At 51.2% G+C, this 22,011-nt stretch overlaps 1 protein-coding gene across 2 annotated transcripts in view; it reads right to left on the minus strand.

The window, feature by feature from the left end:
- The window catches only part of LOC147725045 (casein kinase II subunit alpha-like), a 212,231-nt gene extending 194,274 nt beyond the window's left edge, over positions 1–17,957 (minus strand). For both annotated transcript variants that reach the window (XM_086966512.1, XM_086966510.1), the window contains exon 1: positions 17,475–17,957. The gene's annotated coding sequence lies outside the window, so the exon portion shown is untranslated. The remainder of the gene's footprint in view (positions 1–17,474) is intronic.
- Positions 17,958–22,011: the final 4,054 nt, after the last annotated feature.

Below are 22,011 nucleotides of genomic sequence, written 5' to 3' on the forward strand. Positions count from 1 at the left end.
TGTCCCTTTTGGGGACATGACTTACGGCATTATTCTTGCTATATAAAAGTAGTGATAATAGCTTCGCATATGGTGCCAGAGCCCATGTTATATCAGGGTTTGGAAACTAGCAGGGATCCGATTATGCCACATTTCTGCAAATCTACTTAGTCCTCAATTATGAACTCAGCTGAATTTCCACATGCAATCATGTGTGGGCCAATGTAGCTGCAATCTGATTTACTGGGTGGAGGACACCAGACAAAATTTAACCACAAGGAAAATCCAGCCAGTATATTCAATTATAGAACAGGCTGCATTGAAGCCTGGACCAGTTTTCCTACTACCGCCTAACCCTCAGCAAAGGGACAGGAAGTATGTAATGACTTAAGTCCCCCGTCTTTCCCACTATAGTACTTACTTCCCCTCGCCCCATAGCAGCCTCCCTGCCAGAGGTTTACCACCAGTTCAGAGCATGTGGTATATGTGAGCATCAAACCCCACAAAAGTGGAAAAACTGGGAGCATTGGTATTTCCAGTGTTGCAACGCTCTGCGAGGTGTGCACACCCACAAACTTACATGTTTAAGGGTATTTAACAACTTCTCTCCAGTCTTTTTTTCACATTAAACATGGGAGAAAATGTACTCCAGGCAAAGACAGGAGTAAAGTATTACTCATGGCGGGGAGAAAGGGGGAGTAAGGGATGTGAATTTGCATTTGTGCAGCAAATGTACTCAAAAGCAAATATACGCATATAATATATATTGGAAATCACAAAGGTTTGCAAGAGTAATCAATCAATCAATCAATGACACTTATAAAGCGCGCTACATACCCGTAGGGGGGGGGGGGGGGGGGGGGTGCCGCTACTGCTCGAACAGCCAGGTCTTCAGCTTCTTCCTGAAGGAGAGGTGGTCTTGGGTCAGGCGCAGGTCGGGAGGGAGGGAGTTCCAGGTCTTGGCGGCCAGGTAGGAGAAGGACCTTCCTCCGGTAGTCGCTCGTCGGATGCGGGGGACGGCGGCGAGGGCGTGGTTGGCTGATCGGAGGTGGCGTTTGGGAGCGTAGAAGTTGAGTCGGCTGTTGAGGTAGCTCGGGCCTTGGTCGTGTACGGCTTTGTGTGCGTTGGTGAGGAGGCGGAAGGTGATTCTTTTGTTGACGGGGAGCCAGTGAAGGTCTCTCAGATGTCCGGAGATGTGGCTGGTTCGTGGGATGTCGAGGATGAGTCTGGCTGAGGCGTTCTGGATCCGCTGGAGTCTCTTCTGGAGCTTGGCGGTGGTGCCGGCGTAGAGGGCGTTGCCGTAGTCCAGTCGGCTGGTGACGAGGGCCTGGGTGACGGTCTTCCTGGTCTCGGTGGGGATCCACCAGAAGATCCTCCGTAGCATGCGTAGGATGTTGAAGCACGCCGAGGAGACGTTGTTGACTTGCCTGGTCATGGAGAGGGAGGAGTCCAGGATGAAGCCCAGGTTGCGTGCGTGGTCTGTCGGTTTGGGTGCGGTGCCCAGGGCGGGAGGCCACCAGGAGTCGTCCCAGGCGGAGGGCGAGGAGCCCAGGATGAGGACCTCCGTCTTGTCCGAGTTCAGTTTCAGGCGGCTGGACGTCATCCACTCGGCCACCTCTTTCATCCCTTCGTGCAGGTTGGCTCTGGCGGCGGCGGCGGGGTCGTTGGTCAGGGAGAGGATCAGCTGGGTGTCGTCGGCGTAGGAGATTATGCTGAGGTTGTGTTTGCGTACGATGGCCGCGAGGGGGCTCATGTAGACGTTGAAGAGGGTGGGGCTCAGAGATGATCCTTGAGGGACGCCGCAGATGACTTCGGAGGCCTCTGACTTGAACGGTGGTAGGCGGACTCTCTGTGTTCTTCCGTCGAGGAAGGAGATGATCCATTCCAGCGCCTTGTCCTGGATTCCGATGTTGCTGAGGCGCCGTACTAGGGTGCGGTGGCAGACCGTGTCGAATGCCGCGGAGAGGTCTAGGAGGATGAGGGCCACTGTTTCTCCATTGTCCATCAGGGCTCGGATGTCATCGGTGGCGGCGATGAGGGCGGTCTCGGTGCTGTGATTGGCTCGGAAGCCGGACTGTGAGGGGTCGAGGGATCCGTTCGTCTCGATGACTTTAGCTGGAAACGGGAGGAGCGAGATGGGGCGGTAGTTCTTGAGGTCGGTGGGGTCTGCTGTTGGTTTCTTGAGTAGAGCGCTGAGTTCGGCGTGTTTCCAGCTCTCAGGGAAGATGGTGGTGTCGAAGGATGTGTTGATGATGTCTCGCAAGTGGGGTGCGATGACAGCGTCGGCCTGGTTGAAGACGTGGTGAGGGCAGGGGTCGGTCGGTGATCCGGAGTGGATGGAGTTCATCGTGCGGATGGTGTCTTCGGTGCTGATCGGGGTCCAGGCGTGGAGGGTGGTGGTGGGGGGTGGTTGTTCGGTCATGGTGTGCGTTGGTTGGTTGTTGAAGCTGTTGTGTATGTCCGCGATCTTGTTGTGGGAAGTATGAGGCGAGGGAGTTGCAGAGGTCTTGCGATGGGGTGATGTCGTTGTTTCCTGCGCTGGGGTTGGAAAGCTCTTTCACGATGTTGAAGAGTTCCTTGCAGTTGTGTGCGTTGTTGTCCAGCCGGTCCTTGAAAGCTGTTTTCTTGGCAGCGCGGATCAGCTGGTGGTGTTTCCGGGTGGCAAGTTTGAAGGAGGTCCTGTTGTCCGGTGTCGGTTCCCTTCTCCAGACTTTCTCGAGGGCTCGGCAGTTCTTCTTGGAGCTCTTGAGTTCGTCGGTGAACCATGGGGCCTTCTTGCTGCCGGGTCTGCTAGGCGGGGTCTTCAGTGGGGCGAGTTCGTCAGCGCAGTTGCTTATCCACTTCGTGAGGTTGTCGGCGGCCTGGCTGGGGTTCGCTGAGCTGGCAGGAGGGTGCTGGCTCAGGGAGGTGGCGAGCTGGTCTGCTGTGATCTTGTTCCAGCTTCTGCGGGCGGCCTGTTGCTGGTGTTGGTGGGTCGTCGTTCTCTTGAAGGTGAAGTGGACGCAGCTGTGGTCCGTCCATTGAAGCTCTGTGGCGTGGCTGAAGTCGATGTCTGTGCTGGAAGAGAAGACTGCGTCGAGTGTGTGTCCGGCGAGGTGGGTGGGGGTGGACACCAGTTGCTTGAGTCCAAGGTTGGCGAGGTTGTCGAGCAGGGTGCTGGTGTTGCGGTCGTTGTTGTTCTCCAGATGGAAGTTGAGGTCTCCCAGGAGGATGTAGTCAGCGGAGGGGAGGGCATGCGGGCTGACGAAGTCGGCGATGTCCTCGCTGAATTGAGTGCGTGGTCCCGGAGGTCGGTAGATCAGTGTGCCTCTGAGGGTGGTGTTCGGGTTGGTGTGGATCTGGAAATGCAGGTGTTCGGCGCTGGTCAGGGTGTTGTCGGTGCTGGTCGTGAGACGGATGGTGTTCCTGTGGATGATGGCGATGCCTCCTCCCATCTGGTTGGCGTTTCGGTCCCTCCGGACGATCTTGTAGCCCTCTGGGATAGCGATGGCGACGTCGGGAGCTGAAGAGGCGTTCATCCAGGTCTCCGTGAGGAAGGCAACGTCAGGGGCTGTGGTGTCTAGAAGGTTCCAGAGTTCGATGGCGTGTCTGTGGACGGAGCGGGTGTTGAGCAGGATGCACTTGAGGTGGGTGCTGCTGGTGTTCGACTTGGCGGGTGCTGGTGCGAGGCTGGTCCGGATGCAGGAGAACTTGCAGGCGTGGCAGCTGAAAGGTCCGTGGGTGCGTCGTGGAGTGGCCTGGTGGCATTCTGGGAGTCGGCCGGTGTTGAGTGCGATGAGGGTGGCGGCGGAGTACGTCAGGCGGGTCGGTCGGGGTCTTCGTGGGCCAGGGGTCCTGGCGCTGGTCGCGATCCGGTCGCGGACGGGCGCAGACGGGCTTACCTTTGGCGCGCCTTCGGCGCACAATCGGCGCGCCCGCTGCGCGTTCGCACGGTCGCCATTTAAGGCGAAGTGCGCGGGTGGGCGGAGCAGCTGGGAGGCAGGGAGGGCACAGAAGAGAAAAGGGGCGGGGCTAATGGCGGTGGCGGGAAGCGGGAGCGGGGAGGGAGAGCGGAGGGCGGCGAGGTAGGCGGGCAATCAGGAAGGAGACAAGCACCAATACCCAAATGGAGGGCAAAACACAAGGCAAAACGGCACAATAAAATACAGTCACAAATGCAGCTCAAAACGGGGGAAAAACAGTTCAACAGCGATCATACGGCATACACAGCAAACAAGCACAAATTCCGGTCAAAAACCGGCAAAAAACCAAGGGGAGCGCTCAAGGCGGCAGCGAGGCCGGCGCTGAGGCAGAAAGCAGGCACAGGGGCACACGCAGCAGCTGGTGGCCGTGCGGCGCGGGGGTGTCCCACAGTACGGTTTCTAGGATGATTTCTGTTAACACCTGTGAATGCCTGAAACTCTTAAATCTGGCTAATACGAGGAAAAATATGTGCAGGTGCACTTCGTTTTAAAAATATTATTTTGGCACGCAAACACTTATTTTTTAATCATGCCTAACACATGGTATTTAACTTTGCACAATAATTTAGTAAAGCATTTTTCAAGTTGCAATTTTCTTCTGCACATCTTATTTGTTTAATTGTTAATCAGTTACTAATCTTACTTTATTGCTTTTGCATGTATTTGCATAAAATCAAGAAGCCATCTGGGAACATTGTTACATTTTGCGAACATGTGTACATATTTTGTATGTGACCGGCAATCAACTGTCACAGATTCATACTGTGGGACTGTAAACTGGCAGATCAGCTGACGTGTGTGCGTTGCAGAGGATAGGGCCGACTTAAAAGTGTCGTCATTCACCCTAAACAGTATGTTGCGGGCGTCCGGCGATATGAATTCCACAGTCCTGAGATCAGACACATACACAGGTAGTTCAATGTTCTCCGTGCTTCAGCGGGATCTGAAGCTGGACTGGTGGTCGTGCAAGAGATGGTTGAGGTGGATGTGGACAAGAAGCCTCGCTAAGACAAGCTTTTCAATGATCTTTCCAAGGAAGCATAGGCAAATGAGGGAGCTGGTGAAGTCGTCATGGCCTTATGCCGTTTTCTTCAGCAGTGGCAGGATCTGGTCTGTCTTAAGAGCTACTAAAGAAAAGTCTTCAGTGAGGAAAGCATTTACGATGGTGAGAAGGAAAGCAAGAGATTCTCCGTAGAGGGCTCGGATAAAAGGACGAGGGTATAAAAACATAATAGGAGGCAGCTTTGAGGAAACGGGGTATATTAGGCAGATCTGCAGAAACAGGGTTTGAAGGATGATCACTGTAGGATGATAAGGGGGTGGGAAGAGGAGAGGAAACAGAGCTGGTGTTGGACCTTCTACTTTTCATTGATGATGTTGCGGGCACTGAACTGGTCGGTGGCGTGTGGGAATAGAACGGTAAAGCTTGATGCATTGCTTCGTGGCCTTGAGGAGTGTTTCACTTCTCCTGCAGCTTCAGTGATGGCGCGGTCATAGAATTTGGCTTTGATCACTGTGATGAGTTGTCCGACTACTGTGTGGGACCACTTTGTTTCTTTCCCATCTACTTGTGGGGCGTTAGTTGTATTCAAGGGTGCAGAAGGAGTGGACTTGCATAGAATAGTTGGAGCGTTGGCTGCATTAGGAATACACGGAAGCCATTTAGAAGGCTGTGGATTCAGACATGGTAGGGCAAGGTATGCTGGTTGAACATGGAGTGTGGTGATGGGGTGGAGTAGAAGACAACCATGCAAACCAACAAGAGTAGCAGCGTACTTTGTCATCTGCGCCAGCAAGAAAGGTATGAAAACTTCTTTGAGTTTTGGATCACACAGAAAAAGCAGTTCTCTTTAGGAGCTGTTGAACCAGTTTTGAGTTGTCCATTGTCGAGTCTCTGCAAACTTTCAACCTGTCCGACGCACTGGTCTATCACTTCACGTACAACTGGGAGCTTCCCTGTGGAATGTGGAGGCAGCTCTCTTAAAGAGTCGGCAGATACATCTCATACATTATCAAATAAGAACAGCACTGGGGAGCCTCCCAGCACCAGCCATGCCACCCTAATGTTTACACAAGATTTCACCCTGACTGGAGCCAGTGGAAGACCTCTTGATGTGGATGGACAAACTTCTTAAAAGCCACTGTTGGACAAATGTCAGCAGCGGTGAGAGGCAATAGTTCTGTGCGTCTGATAGCCTATCATGCACTGCAAGAGGAATGGTCTTTACCACATGGTTAGGAACCAGCCAAAGTTAAAAGGTAACAAATCAGATGAGTTTTTATAGTCAACACAACCTCCTACTGCACAAACTAGAGGCCCACGTTAGGATTGACTATTTGAGCTGCTAGGGTGGTCTGGTTCCAAATGAGGTTGATTATCATATTTTAGGTAGGATGCATCAAGACATCAGTCCCATTATCACTGATGGTATTTGCACAGGCATCCTCCTTATATACCCTGCCAAGGCAGAACTTGGCAAAGAGGTGGACAACTTGCGTTTAGCTCACGTTTTATAAATCAGGGCACGTTACTGGACTATATAAAGGAAAAGAGGCGGGCTATGTCTCAATTGACAGTTTTCGGGTCTGCCACTGGCTTAAACAAAGGTTGTCTTTTATGAAAACTCTCCTTTTAAAGTATTGGGTTAGATTGTTGCATGACTATATGATATTTTAACTAATGGTGCCTCATTGTGGTGGATTTCAGTGTCCTGTACTGACAGAATGCCTTGCAGATCCATTATGCAAAGAAGGCTTATGTTTAAATATGATGGTTTACAGTCACTTCCTGTAGATATTGCATGGTTATATGCAATCAGATTTATTTACATGGGTTTGATGTCGTGATTATGATACAGAGGAATGTGCGATCCTTGTTCAAGGCTAAATAGGTGCTACGGTGTTAAAACCAAAGTGAAGCGTGAAGCTCATGATTTAATTTTAGAAGCTCATCAGGGCGGCTCAGAAACAGAAGCCAAGATGAATACAACGTACTGGAGAAATATAAAACCAGTGTGAAGTTACAATGGTAGTTAAATCACTGAGCCAGTGCCCAAACAAGAGTACACATTGATGATGGTCTCGATGAACCAGACTATTATCCCAAGACTATGCATGGGAAGAAACGAAGATCTGCTTTGGAAGCCAGGGCAGGCTAGTTATCAGAAGATAAATGTTAAGTAAGGGGCTGGGCAACTTCTTATTCTTGGTTGCCAACCAACGTAGGATGGCAAAGTGTATGCAGTCTCAAGAAATGGACACACAGCATTCCACCGCTACATCGGAGCACCTACAATACCTCAATGGTAGAGACTCTAGAGCCGGGTCAAGCAAGCTCTGGGCATTGATGGAGCCCTGGCAACTATGGAATATATAGTGGTTCTAGGAGAGGAATAGCGACACACTAATACCAGTTGGCTTTAGAAGAGAAAACGATGTTACAAAGAGCAGTACTTGCTGCATCATATGTACTGACGACATCCTGGACTGGCGGGGTCTGGTGAGTCACATCATCACGTTAGGCTAAACCGAGATACTGGCAAATGGTTGATTCAGGGGGAAAAAAATCCATAAGGAAAGATCGGTTTTCGTCTCTAGGATTTTCCCGATATTGGTTAACTGCACTTCAAGAGACCACAAGCAATTTGCTTCCCCTGCTTCATTATCATCCTCTCAGCCCTATATAAAGAACTTCCGAGTCCAAGACTGTTCATACCTTCTGCACCCCTCCATTATCTGTAGACCGTCCCTCCAAAATAGGAAATTGATTACATTTATAAACTACTACTTCCATCTCATAGAAAATAGCACTATAAACAGAAATGAAAATGTATTATCACCTATAGCGTTAAGAAAAAGAGTATAAAAGTAATACAAATTCTATAAAACAGTAAAAACTGAAGAAGTGGTAGAGGAGGAAGAGGAACTAGAGCTAGCAAAACCCAGAAATAATTTAACTCAGTCAAATCAGGAAACCATAATAGGAAGTGCCTATTTATGAAGCGGTGGCAAACCAAAGCAGATAAGACAGTAAGAGATACCTGGTAACGCCAAGTTCCATCCACAGCATCACAACTGTAAAGAACACAAGGCTGCAAAACTGATGGTCAAAATGTAGGGGTGTCCATCAACTGGAAAGCTTTCCTCCATGCCTTCCTGGGGCATACAGATCCTCCGTCAAATGGACAAGCCCAGAAAGATCAAGTGCCTCGAAAATCACACCTTTCTTACAATAACCACTGCGCATTTTACCATCGAAAGATTTCCTTCAGAACCCACAGGGTGGCACACTTAACGAGTACAATAATATTAATTCTATAACCAATATGTATAATAAAAACAATATCTATGTACTCGGAAAAAAAAAGTAATGAGCTCATGTGAAATAGAAAAAAATAAGAGAACATGAGCAAAGCCAATAGGACTGGTTTGCAACGAGTCCAGAGTGAAACATAAAAAAAAGCCTGCTGCAGAGTTTAATAATAACAAAAAAGCAATTATTTTCTGTATACAATACATCTATGAGATAAAGAATTTCATCCAGGATGATGAATCCGAGTACTTGTGAGATGTTAAAATGAACCCTCATGCTTTGCAACGTAAACACTCCATAAGAGGTGGATGATTCACTACCAGTCAATAGCATTCAGGGAGAGAAAAAATACTCTGGGCAGAGCCAAAACCCACTCTATGCGAACTGAAAGAAGTGCTAACAATAGATCTGCACACAGTCTGGACCGTCCAGCTAGACCAACAAAGGACTGGAGCTTTGCTTGGGTGGGTGGGTAAGGTACCAAATTTAGAAAAGGTCAACTTGTGACTAGATGAAACCCTGGGATCAAATCAGTCCAACCAATTATCACTGTTGACTTAACACAACGTGTCGCACTACTAAAAAGCCCAAGGAAAGCCTTAGCGAAAACAGAGGTTGAAAGAAACCAGGATGGCAAATCCAGGACAGAGCGACACTTGCAATGCGTAGATGCCAGATACTGTCTGAGTGTTTCACCCACTCAACTATTATGTGGCTGCGTTAAGTCCATGGCCATAAATTTTGTGGTGGAAAATTATTGTGAAAGTCTTGTCCAAGTGGAAGATGGTACAGTCCCCCTCCCTTCCAAGGCTCCCTCCCTCCTGCATGCAGAAACCCTGAGACCACTTGGCAATCAGAGAGTAAAGAACACCATGATTGGCTCTTTTTGGCCAGCTGGTACGTATGATATGGTTACCGCCATACCCAATGTACCCTGTTTCTAAGCCACCTGAAGTGATTTCTTCGCAGGATCCTTGGCCTCACTATGATGGTCGTGAAATCAGAAAATCGTTCATTAAACAACTGAAACAAAAGATGTGCTGCAGGGTCTTCTTGGGAAAGGAACAGCAGCACAAGCCAGTGTGATGGAGCTGATATCCTTACACAGGGAGATCAATAGCTAATCAATGCCTGCCCTTGATTTCAGCTGGAAGGCTGGGAGCCACTCAACATCCAAAAAGACTAGTAGCCCTTTAAGTAACAGCAGTCAAGCGTTGCCCATCAATTTTAACATATTTTTAAATTATTTTGATGATATGATTATTTTTTTAATGAATTCTGTTGATTTAAGCTGTATTTACATGAACCCGTGGAAGCATGGGTACAACACTTTTTCCAATATTATAAAATAAAAGCGCTGAGGTTGCATACTTGGATGTGCAGATGAATACAACAGTTGTGTAATAAACTTGCAGGTTTTATAAATTAATCTCTCTTTCTGGAGTAAGCTCCATCAATGGTCATGCACTGAACCTGTACATGTCCACCTGAACCATCTCTGACGAGGAGGGCCGGGTACCACTCGAGCAGCATCACAAGTGTACACTGCGCAGGCGCGGCTCCAAAGTGTCACACTCTGATGATGGGCTTGTGCTCCTATGCTTGAGGGTGACAACATCCCATATGGGCTAGTGGAGTGTTAGGACGTGTCTGGGCACCCTATTTTATACATTTATTTTACATTTTGTAAACACTTCTCCAAAACGGAAATGTGGTGCTGTACAATGAAAAAAAGAAATGAAGAATGAGCAAAACCTTCACAAAATACTGGCGGCCGAGCTGCTGATGGGCGAACATGTGATCTCCCTCATATAGCGCTGCTTGGCGATTTACTGGCCCCGACCTCTTTGTAGCTGTATCATCCTCTGCAGCCAACGAACTATTAAAGAACAAGTAAACGCAGGCGCCTCCTCCCGCTTCCACAGCCGGTGCAGGTCCTGCAGACTCTTCAGATGGATCTCAATCAGCACCAGAAAGACCGTCACACAGGTCCTCGTCACCAATTTCCACCCAGCTCTTCAAAAGACTCCAGATCATACAGAACACTGCAGCCAGACTCATCCTGGACCTCCCCAAACAGGCCCACATCACCCCACCTCAGAAACCTCCATTGGCTCCCCATCCAGAAGAGATACCTGTCTAAGATCCTCACGCATGCCTACAAAGCCCTACACGATCAAGGAACGCCCTACATCAACCACCGACTGAACGGCCATCTGCCCGCGAGACACTAACGCTCCACCTCACTCGCACACCCTGCCTCTGTCACAGTGGGGGTCGCTCCTCCTATATCGCTGCTAAGCCCTGGAACGACCTGCCCCTCCACCTCCAAACAGCACCCTGCCAGGTGGACTTCAGAGAGTGGCTCAAGACCTGGCTATACGACAGAGACAGGGTTCTCTCAGCGCCCAGGCACCACTAGGGGTGACCGTGCTGTTCGCTGTTCTATACTAATACAGATTGATTGATTTCATCCCTAGGAGAAGCACAGAGTAACCTAGGTCCTCTGGAAGAGAAGAATGGCGAGACACCTTGATGGCGCCAAGAGAGGCAACTGTCTCAGCCCCATTCAACAGTATTCAGTTTAATGCCTTCACCACGTCTACTCAACAAGTAAAAAGATCTGAAAGATCCAAAGTAGGACCTCCTGGGCATGCCTGCGATGCGGGAATTGTGTGGGTGGCTTCAAAAACATGACTTGGCTCTGCCATGCGCTACAGACATGTTGGTAGGGTGTTGCCTGTTCCTTATAAGAGGCAATTGGTGGGCCAGTGACCCACCTAAGATGACAGAGCTCAACGCCCTATTAGACGTAGATTTACAGAGATGCTCTTGGGCATATAGGTCTCATTGTAGCCAGGAGGGGTACTGCAAATAGACTGCCAGTTACAGAGCAAGCACACTCCACCCTGGCCTATGTATGACCCTTAAGAAACTAGTATGCCAAGGGACTCTCAATAGGGGGACCTTAAGGGGAGGAGATACTGGTAGGGCTGCAGGGGTAGTGGTGTCCCCACTTTCTCAGGGCACATCTCTCAGGGCCAATGGTAATTTTACTTACATGCTATAACGACCATGTATGGGTAAATGTACCGGCTTTGTTGTTCTTACAAGAAAATTCCAATACGGCTATTCATTAAAACATTAAATTGCAAAACAAACCAAAAACAAATCCAATGTATTGCAGGACGGGTGCCAAAAGAAACTCGTTGGTGCTCAGCAGCGCTATCTCTACATTTAGTGCTCAATACTATGGCCGAGTGTGAAGGAGGGAGTGTGGAAGGTATCCTAGGAAGGCTACCCGGTGTGTGGTGAAGAACCAAGAGCACGTGAGGGGGCAGTTGGCACCACTGGGCATTGGAGGTTGTGGGGGATAAGATGTGCCTGGGAGTGGAGAGGGGGCGTGGCAAATGTCTTGGAAAGTGTATGAAGGAAGGTGGGGCACCTGGAATAGGGAAGTTTGCCAACGGCATTGGGGGCTCTAAGAAGGGGCTAGTAAGGAAAAGACAGCTGGAAGGGAGGCTGTGCGCAACACAGGACACCTGAGGGGAGAGGGTGTCCGGGTGGAGAGAGCACATGGTAATTACCGCAGATAAACCCCTGGTGATAGAGGCTTGGGAGAAGGTAGTGTACGTGAGAAGCATGGAGAAGGCAGACTACGGGGGTGGTGTAGCCAGAGCACTGGGGAGCAGGTAAACAGAACTGTTCAGGGAGGAAGACGCATGGTACAGGGTACCAGTTTGGAGGATGGGAGTAGCAGGAAATACGGATTGCAGGGTACCAATTTGGGGGGGGTGGAGGTAGCAGGGGAATTAGGGTAACAGGGTACCAATTTGGGGGGTGGAGGTAGCAGGGGAATGAGGGCTGCAGGGTACTAATTTGGGGGGTGGGGGTAGCAGGGGAATGAGGGCTGCAGGGTACCAATTTGGGGGGTGGAGGTAGCAGGGGAATGAGGGCTGCAGGGTACCAATTTGGGAGGTGGGAGTAGCAGGGGAAGAGGGTTTCAGGGTACCAGTTGGAGGGTGGGAGCAGCAGAGGAATGAGGATTGCAGGGTACCAATTGTGGGGGTGGGAGTAGCAGGGGAATGAGGGTTACAGGGTACCAATATGGGGGAGACGGGGGTGGGAGTAGCAGGGGGGATGAGGGTTGCAGGGTACCAATTTGGCGGGTAGGAGCAGAGGAATGAGGGGTGCAGGGTTCCAGTTTGGGGGTGGGAGTAGCAGGGAAAGGAGTGGTACAGGGTACCAGTTTGGAGGGTGAGGCGTGCAAAGTACCAGTTTGGGGAGAGAGAAGCATCGGAAGGAAAGTTGAGCAGTAGTAGTTTTGAAGAAAGGTGCATCAAGAAAGAAGGGGTGCAGAGTACCAGTTTGCATGGATGGTAGGAATTCAGGCCAGAGTTCCCTCTGGGCTGCAAGCTTGCCCTACCCCTCTCCCCCCACACTCCGCATCCCTTCTTTCTCTCTCTCGTCATAGATGTTGTGCTGTAGTGGTTCGGAGAGCCTCCCGTAACGTTCCTCCCTGTGCAGCTTAAGTAAAGGTAAACATGCTGCCCCCTTGAAAGAAATTCAGCAGGGTCGTGCATTGCAAATCCCCCGTGCACCACTGCACCTATAGCTGCAAATACTAACAGTTGAGCGTGTCTTTGAAGCCCCATGTATCAGAGCATGCCCGCTGACTTCTTATTATGCTCACAATTGTTGCCCATCTTTACACGGATAGAAGAAATCCTTGCACATCCTCATTTCCCACCACTTTAAATGTCTGTCAGTTTCAGTTGCTACAGACCACTCACTGCTGCGTGGACAAATCTGGGAACTCGAATGGCGATTATTACGTTTTCCATATTAATGTACCTATAATGCAGAATGCATTTCCTTTCATGGGAGGTAGGATATGGGTTGGCTCGCCCTCTGCAACAGGCCTAGCTCTGTAACATTCTCTGGGACACGATCCGTCTCCTCGAAAGCATGCGAGCTAGGCATGGACCTTGAGAGAGAGGTGGTACAGAGGGTCACGAGACCACCCTATCTGTATGACCCTTACACCAGCTTCCCCCGAGCCTTGTTCGGCCGACCTTTACCCCCGCTTCCCCGAGCCTTGTCCTGTCGACCCTTACCCCTGCTTCCCCCGAGCCTTGTTCTGCCTTATGGGTGCGTTGCTCATCACCAGATGAGGTATGCAATGTAAACCACGTTCCCCATGGCACACCTGGTCAAGGGATTGGACGTCACCTGCAAAGGCGTGTGCATATTTTGGGATATACCATGCGTGCAACGTGACGCCAATGGTAGTAGTTTAACTAGAAAAGCTGCACTTGAGAACATCCCTTTGAAAACTATTTGGTACTAGACGCATTCCCTAAACTTTAGTGCAGCTCCATGATGGCTTCCAAACTTCCCAAATGCAAGGCTCCATTCCAAACATTTTCAGCATGTTAACATTTTTTCATTATGTTTACATATTTATCAATCTTTCTTCACAGTTAACACAACATTGCGTAGTAGCCAAGACGTTGAGATCTCCTTTTATTTTGGTTGATGCGTCATAAGTCGTTGCTCAGACAGGCCTGAGACAAATAGCAGGGTGGAAACAAAAACGTCCACCTAAATTCTTGGGCGGGACTTATTTCGATGGTCTATGAGCTTTTAAATTACCCTGGATAGTGACTAAATGTAACCGGATTGTTTTGACTTTGCCTGGCACAGCGCTTACATTGCTCATTGGCTCCGACTGTTGCGTTTGTTCCCTCTGTGCCACTGCTTGTTATTTTTTAAATGTTTGCAACTCCTTTTCCTACTCGTTCCACACTTCTCCAGCCCATGTTAGCTGAAGGCGCTTTTGCCGATTGGCAACACAAGGGTTCCCTGATGGGCTGCCAAGCGCGTTCTAATACACCCTGTGACCCTATTTGCCTTGTCTTCTCAGAACGAACAGCCACGGTAGCCAGGTAAAGCATAGAGAGCTCATGGGTGTCTACCTATGGCATCTTCCCTATTTGGGTCTCTGCCCCGAACACATGCTCCCTCCACCTCAGTGCTTCCCTATGTCTCTTCCCCTTACTAACACTGACCCATATCCTCCCAATGTCTCCGATGGCAGGATTCCTAACAATTAGTACTCCATGCATGACCACATATAACCAGGGCCACTGGTATTATACGACTGGGACCCGTCAAATTATGCCACACGGTTCACTAAATTATGCAGCAAGAAAAGACAAATTATACATGTAATGTGGAACATTACTGCATTACTTTCTCATGTTTACACTTGTTAACACTGTCTGGGTAAAGGTTGCAACTCATTAGTTCCGGTTTAACTCTCAAATATGGCAATCGGCAACAGAAATGTGACCAGTCAACTTTTGCAAAGAGCCTTACACTGTGCAGCAACATGCTAAGCTGCATGTTTAGTAACTTGTGAATAGTTTGAGCTAGAAACAAAGTTATTTGTTAAAATCTGCAGCAGATGATAGATTATGTGGCAAATCATTACGCAGCAGAAAATGGATTATATGGCAATTCTATAATTGTGAGAAAAACACAGCGGTCGCACAATTGCATAATTCCAGTGGCCTTGCATACAACTGCTCATTACTATTGATTCTGCACACAGTTGAGACAAGAGCACACAGAACCATGCTGTTGTCACACATTAGGAAAAATAATTAGAGGGAGCATTGGAGATGGGTACTGTGGAAGGTACTGGCAAGAGAGAAAAGGGTCCCTGCAAGGGCTTACTTATGAAATAGAAAGTGTGTATATAGGATAAACGAAACATTAATTTCAGAGCGGGTAGGAGTACGTTTGAGAGGAGAGGATAAGTATATGTATGATGAGAGGAGCAGGACTGAAGGGTGAGAGTACTGAGATGATGGGGCTGAAGGTACAAGAAAGATCCCCTAGTGGAGGGGATAGACTTCCGCAGAAAAGAGATTTTCAAATGGTGAAGTGACAGTAAGAGGACAAAGGTGGAACAGGGTACCTGCAGAAGTACAATGTCATGGTACAGCAGGCTATCCAGGAGCTAGGGGTGGGCACTGCAGGTAGGGGTGTAGGTCGTAGGTACATAGGGATGCGGGATCCAGCCGCATGACCCAAGGCAATGAGAGTGACAAGAGGGAAGAGCGCCATCTGCAGATTCTTGAGAGGGTAGGTGAGATTAAGGGGGTAGCCACTATGAAGAGGGTGGAGACAGTGTGCTGGGAAGGATGGGCAAGATACCTGGGGTCACAGGGTACTCGTGGAAGCAGACACCTGGATGAAATGGGGGCATTTGAGGGGTAGCCCTATGGTCACAGAGGCTCTAGGGATCCAGCTCGTGACCCAGGGCAGTGAGTGCGACACCCCATCTGCCCCTTTTCCAGACTTTTGAGGGTGTAAGTGAAATGAAGCAGGAAGAGCCGGAAGAGGGACTGAAAAAATGGGAAATACCTGGGGTAGCACGGCCACAGCAGAATACAGATACCTGGGAGAGCATGAGCGGGCAGAGGTGGTGGTTCCGAGGCTGTAGGGCACCTAAGGATGCAGGCCGCGGAATGTGACGCGAAAGATGAAGCGGGTAGAGCCAGGAAAGGAGTTGAGACAGGGTACCCGGGCGGAAAGGAGAGAGATACCCGGGCCGGCAAAGTGTCAGTGGAAGCACAGTCCCAGGGTACAGTTGGAGATACAGACACCTGAGAGCGCTTTAATGGGCAGAGGAGCTAGTTCCAGGATCGCAGGGCATCTGAGGCTGCAGGACCGAAAGCAGTGAGGGTGACAGGAGGGCACTGCCCAGTTTCCATATTCTAGATGGAGTGTGAGTGATGAAGAGGGCAAAGGCTGGAGAGATGTGGCACTGGGTGAATGGGGAAGATGAGAGGGTACCTAGGGTGGCAGAGTGCCTGAGGCTCCTGGGCAGTGAGTGTGACGGGAGGGCAGAGCCTCATCTCTAGACTCTTGAGGGGTGTGTGAGATAAAGAAGGTAGAGGGAGGAGAGAGGTGGGCATAGGGTGTATATGAAGGAGAGGGGGTGATGGGTACCTGGGGTGGCAGTCAGAGCACCTGAGGCTCCAGGACAGCGAGTGTGACGGGAGTGCAGAGCCTCATCTCCAGACTCTTGGGGGGGGGGGGGGGGGGGGGATGAGGAGGGTAGAGACAGGAGAGAGCTGGGCATAGACTGTATATGAAGTAGGGGGGGTGAGGGGTACCTGGGGTGGCAGAGTGCCTGAGGCTCCTGGGAAGTGAGTGTGACGGGAGGGTAGAGCCTCATCTCCAGACTCTCGAGGGGTGTGTGAGATGAAGAGGGTAGAGGCAGGAGAGAGGTGGGCATAGGGTGTATGTGAAGGTGATGGGTACCTGGGGTGGCAGAGCACCTGAAGCTCCAGGACAGTGCGTGTGACGGGAGGGCAGTAAGAGTGAGGGCAGCGCCTCATCTCCAGACTCTTGAGGGGGGTGAGATGAAGAGGGTAGAGGAAGGAGAGATTTGGGCATAGGGTGTATGTGAAGGTGAGGGGTGAGGGGCACCTGAGGCTCCAGGACAGGGAGTGTGACGGGAGGGCAGAGCCTCCTCTCCAGACTCTTGAGGGGTGTGTGAGATAAAGAGGGTAGAGGCAGGGGAGAGGTGGGCATAGGGTGTATGTGAAGGTGAGGGGTACCTGGGGTGGCAGAGCACCTGAAGCTCCAGGCAGTGCGTGTGACGGGAGTGTAGTGGGAGTGTAGTAAGAGTGAGGGCAGCGCCTCATCTCCAGACTCTTGAGGGGGGGTGAGATGAAGAGAGTAGAGGAAGGAGAGACTTGGGCATAGGGTGTATATGGAGGAGGGGGGTGAGGGGCACCTGAGGCTCCAGGACAGGGAGTGTGACGGGAGGGCAGAGCCTCCTCTCCAGACTCTTGAGGGGTGTGTGAGATAAAGAGGGTAGAGGCAGGAGAGAGGTGGGCATAGGGTGTATGTGAAGGTGAGGGGTACCTGGGGTGGCAAAGCACCTGAAGCTCCAGGACAGTGCGTGTGACGGGAGTGTAGTAAGAGTGAGGGCAGCGCCTCATCTCCAGACTCTTGAGGGGGGTGAGATGAAGAGGAAGGAGAGATTTGGGCATAGGGTGTATATGGAGGAGGGGGTGAGGGGTACCTGAGGCTCCAGGACAGGGAGTGTGACGGGAGGGCAGAGCCCCACCTCCCCACCCCAGCCTCCCCCTGCCCTCGGACACCCCGACCCCCGCTCCCAGCCCTCCGGGGCTCAGTACCTCTCCGCCGGGGTCTGCTCGGGCCGCTCCCCGGCGCTGGCGGCTCCTCTCCCGGCGGCGGGCGGTGCTCGGGAAGGGGCGGCTGCGGGGGAGGAGGGAGGAGCGCGGCCTGCGCGGGCCGCCAGGAGGCGCTGCGGAGGAGCAAACGGTGCAGGCCGAGCTGGAGAAACGGGATGGGGCGAGAGCGCTTAACCGGCTCTGAGGACCGGCGCCCGGAGCCCCGGGGACCTAAGGCCTCGGCGGGCTAGCCCTCCTGGCGGTGGCGTCTTCTCTGTCCAGTGCCGGCCGTCCTCCTGCGTTCCCCTGGCCGCAGTGTGCATCCCTGCGGGACGGAGCGAGCCTCTCCTCCCTTCGGCCCATGTCCCGGGGTCTCGCTGCCCCCATACAGCCTGATATCGGGGTGTCCTCCTCTGCGCCCCCAACTTCCTGGAAAAGTCCTCTTTCTACGTCCGTGGTGCAGGCCAAGTCAGCCATCTTGAAAGCTGGCAATTCTAACAGACCCGTGTGGGGTTAATGAAGCCGTGCAGGAGGCGGCCATCTTTGGGAATACTGCCATACTGTTCAGCTGGGTCCAAAGACATTAAGGAAGGACTCCGCTCCTTAAACATAGAGGAGGGACTCAGCTCCAGTCTGCTGAAGTCCTGTACTTCCCTGTTGGGCCGATGAGGTGTTTCCGTAGTGACAGAACGTCACAGACTGGCTGTGAACTTGGCACGTGATCACGGCCACAGGAAGTATGGGCCAGGGGCGCATCAAATTATGAGGCACGAAAAGCCCAATTAAGCGGCACAACGTGGCACATTTTTAGTATTCTTTCCTTATTTTGTCATTTTACACATGGTCCAGTACCCGCCGAATTGCATAATTTCATTGTCCCTGGAAATTATTTATACATGTCCAGATCAACAGGAGACTGTACAAAATATTATTAGCATGCCAATTTCCAAATTACTTCATTCACCAATAGACTAAGCAGGTGAAACCACTGTTCAAGTTCAAGTTCAGGGATTTATATAGCGCACTACTCACCCAGAGGGTCTCAAGGCGCTTGGGGAAGGGGGGTGCAATTTTTGTCGAATAGCCAGGTTTTGAGTTCTTTTCTGAAGGAGATGTGGTTTTGAGTAAGGCGGAGGTGAGTATGGAGTGAGTTCTAGGTCTTGGCAGCCAGGAAGGAGAAGGACCTGCCACCCATGGTGGATTTTCGGATGCGCGGGACTGCGGCGAGGGCTTGATTGGACGATCTAAGTTGGCGGGTGGGTGTGTAGAAGGACAGTCGAGTGTTGAGGCATTCGGGTCCTAGTTTGTAGAGGGCCTTGTGTGCGTGGGTGAGAAGACGGAATGTAATTCTCTTGTTGACGGGAAGCCAGTGGAGGTCTTTTAGGTGTCCGGTGATGTGATCTTGGCGAGGGATGTCCAATATGAGTCTCGCTGATGCGTTTTGGATGCGTTGGAGTTTTTTCTGTAATTTTGCTGTGATTCCGGCGTATAGTGTGTTACCATAATCCAGTCGACTCGTGACCAGTGCGTGGGTGACAGTCTTTCTTGTTTCGATGGGGATCCAACGGAAGATCTTTTTGAGAATACGAAGTACGTTGAAGCAGGAGGATGAGACTGCGTTGACTTGTTTGGTCATCGAGAGAGAGGAGTCTAGGATGAAGCCCAGGTTGCGTGCGTGGTCAGTAGGTGTGGGTGCTGTGCCCAGGGCGGAAGGCCACCAAGAGTCGTCCCAGGCAGAGGGGGAGGATCCTAGGATGAGCACCTCCGTTTTGTCTGAGTTGAGTTTTAGGCGGCTATGTTTCATCCATTCGGCTACTTCTTTCATGCCTTCGTGAAGATTGGTTTTGGCGGTGTTAGGGTCTTTGGTGAGGGAAAGGATTAACTGGGTGTCGTCGGCGTAAGAGATGATGTTAAGGTTGTGTTGACGCGCGATGGAGGCGAGTGGACTCATGTAAACGTTGAAGAGGGTGGGACTGAGTGAAGATCCTTGTGGTACTCCACAGATGACTTCAGTGGCCTCTGAGTTGAATGGGGGAAGTCGGACTCTTTGAGTTCTCCCGGGGAGGAATGAGATGATCCAGTCCAAGGCTTTTCCTTGTATGCCGATGTTGCTGAGGCGTTGAATGAGGGTGCTATGACAGACTGTGTCGAAGGCTGCGGAGAGGTCGAGTAGGATGAGGGCGGCTGTTTCTCCGTTGTCCAATAGAGTTCGGATGTCGTCTGTAGCTGCGATGAGGGCGGTTTCGGTGCTGTGTTTGGCTCGGAAGCCGGACTGTGAGGGGTCGAGGGAGTTGTTGGATTCAAGGAAGGCGTCGAGCTGGCTGTTGACGGCTTTCTCGATGACTTTGGCGGGGAAGAGGAGGAGGGATATGGGACGGTAGTTTTTAAGTTCAGAGGGGTCTGCTGTGGGTTTCTTCAAGAGGGCACTGAGTTCGGCGTGTTTCCAGCTTTCTGGGAAGGTGGCAGAGTTGAACGAGCAGTTGATGACATCACGGAGATGGGGTGCGATGATGGAGTCAGCTTTGTTGAAGATGTGGTGGGGGCAGGGGTCGGTTGGCGAGCCAGAGTGGATTGAGTTCATTAGGCGGATGGTGCCTTCGGTGGTGATTGGGTTCCAGGCGCTGAGGTTGTTAGTTGGTGGTGTAGGATCTGAGGAGGGTGGGGTGGGTTGTTCGCAGGGAGTGTTCTCGAAGCTGTTGTGAATGTCGGCAATTTTGTTGTAGAAGAAGGAGGATAACGCATCGCAGAGGTCTTGGGAGGGAGTGATGTCGTTAGATGCTGCGGCGGGGTTGGTGAATTCTTTGACAATGTTGAAAAGTTCCTTGCTGTTGTGGGCGTTGTTGTCGAGACGATCCTTGAAAGCTGATTTCTTGGTGGATCAAATCAGTTGGTGGTGTTTGCGGGTGGCCGCCTTGAGGGTGGCCATGTTGTCGGTGGTTGGGTTTTTTCTCCATGTTTTCTCTAGGGTGCGGCATAGCTTCTTGGATTTTTTGAGGTCATCATTGAACCAGGGGGCCTTTTTGCTGCCTGAATTGATCTGGTGCTTTTTCAGGGGTGCTAATTCGTCAGCGCTGTGGGTGATCCATTGCTTGAGGTTGGTGGCCGCTTGGTTTGGGTCCGATGAGAGGGTGGGAGGGTTTTGGTTGAGTGATGTGAGGAGTTGGTCAGAGGTGATTTTGTTCCAGTTTCTCTGAGGACTAGGTTGTGTGCAGTTGTGGGTCAAGGTGGTTTTGTAGCTGAAGTGAACACAGCTGTGGTCCGTCCAATGGAGAGCTGTGGTGTGGTCGAAGGAAATGTGCTTGCTGGAGGTGAAAATAGGGTCGAGCGTGTGCCCGGCTACATGGGTGGGGGTGTCCACAAGCCCGGACTGCCCAGCCCACTCGCATCACCTATGATGCCACCACCCTCCTAGCCCTTAACCCCGGTCGCTCCCCCAACTGCGTCCAAGCCGCTCCTGGACACACCCATGGACCCTTCACATGCAACCCCTGCAAGTTCGACGGCACCAAAACTAACTCCTCATCCACCAACCCCAATCAGAGACCTGACACCAACCACCTACAATGCATCCTGCTCAACACCCGCTCGGTCCACAGACACGCCATCGACCTCTGGAATCTACTAGACACCATCTCACCGGACGTCGCCTTCCTAACAGAAACATGGATGAATGCTACTTCAGCCCCAGACATCACCATTGCCATCCCGGAAGGATACAAGATCATCTACAAGGACCGCATCAAGCATACAGGAGGAGGCATCGCTATCATCCATAAGAACTCCATCCGCATCTCAACCAGCTCAGACGTCAACCTTGCCAGTGCCGAACACCTCCACTTCCAGATCCACACCGACCCCAAGACCACACTCAGAGGCACCCTCCTCTACCGGCCTCCAGGACCCCGTGCACAATTCAGTGATGACATCACTGACTTTATCACCCCACACGCCCTCCCCTCCGAGGAATACATTCTATTGGGAGACTTCAATTTTCACCTGGAAAAGAGCAACAACAGTAGCGCCACCACCCTTCTGGACAATCTTGCCAACCTCGGACTCAAACAACTTGTCACTACCCCCACCCACATTGCAGGTCACACACTCGACCCCATCTTCACCTCCAGCAAACATGTCTCATTCAGTCACACCACAGCTCTCCATTGGACGGACCACAGCTGCGTTCACTTTACTTACAATAAGACCACAATCCACAACCATCCTCAATCCACCCTGCGAAGAAACTGGAACAAAATCACCATCGACCAGATCCCCTCATCGCTTCTTCTAAACCCCCCCGCCCACTCCTCTAACCCCGACCAAGCAGCCATTAACCTCACCCAATGGCTATCCAACAGCGCCAACATCCTAGCACCGTTGAAAAAACGACAAAGCAAACTTGGCAGCAAAAACGCCTCCTGGTTCAACCATGATCTTAAGAAATCGAAGAAACTCTGTCGCTCCCTCGAGAAGGCCTGGAAAAAAGGCCCAAACACCAGCACCAGGGACGCCTTCAAAAATGCCACCCGCATACACCACCAAC

The sequence above is a fragment of the Lissotriton vulgaris genome, chromosome 4_1 (genome assembly GCF_964263255.1).
Source record: "Lissotriton vulgaris chromosome 4_1, aLisVul1.2, whole genome shotgun sequence".
NCBI classification, from domain to species: Eukaryota; Metazoa; Chordata; class Amphibia; order Caudata; family Salamandridae; genus Lissotriton; species Lissotriton vulgaris.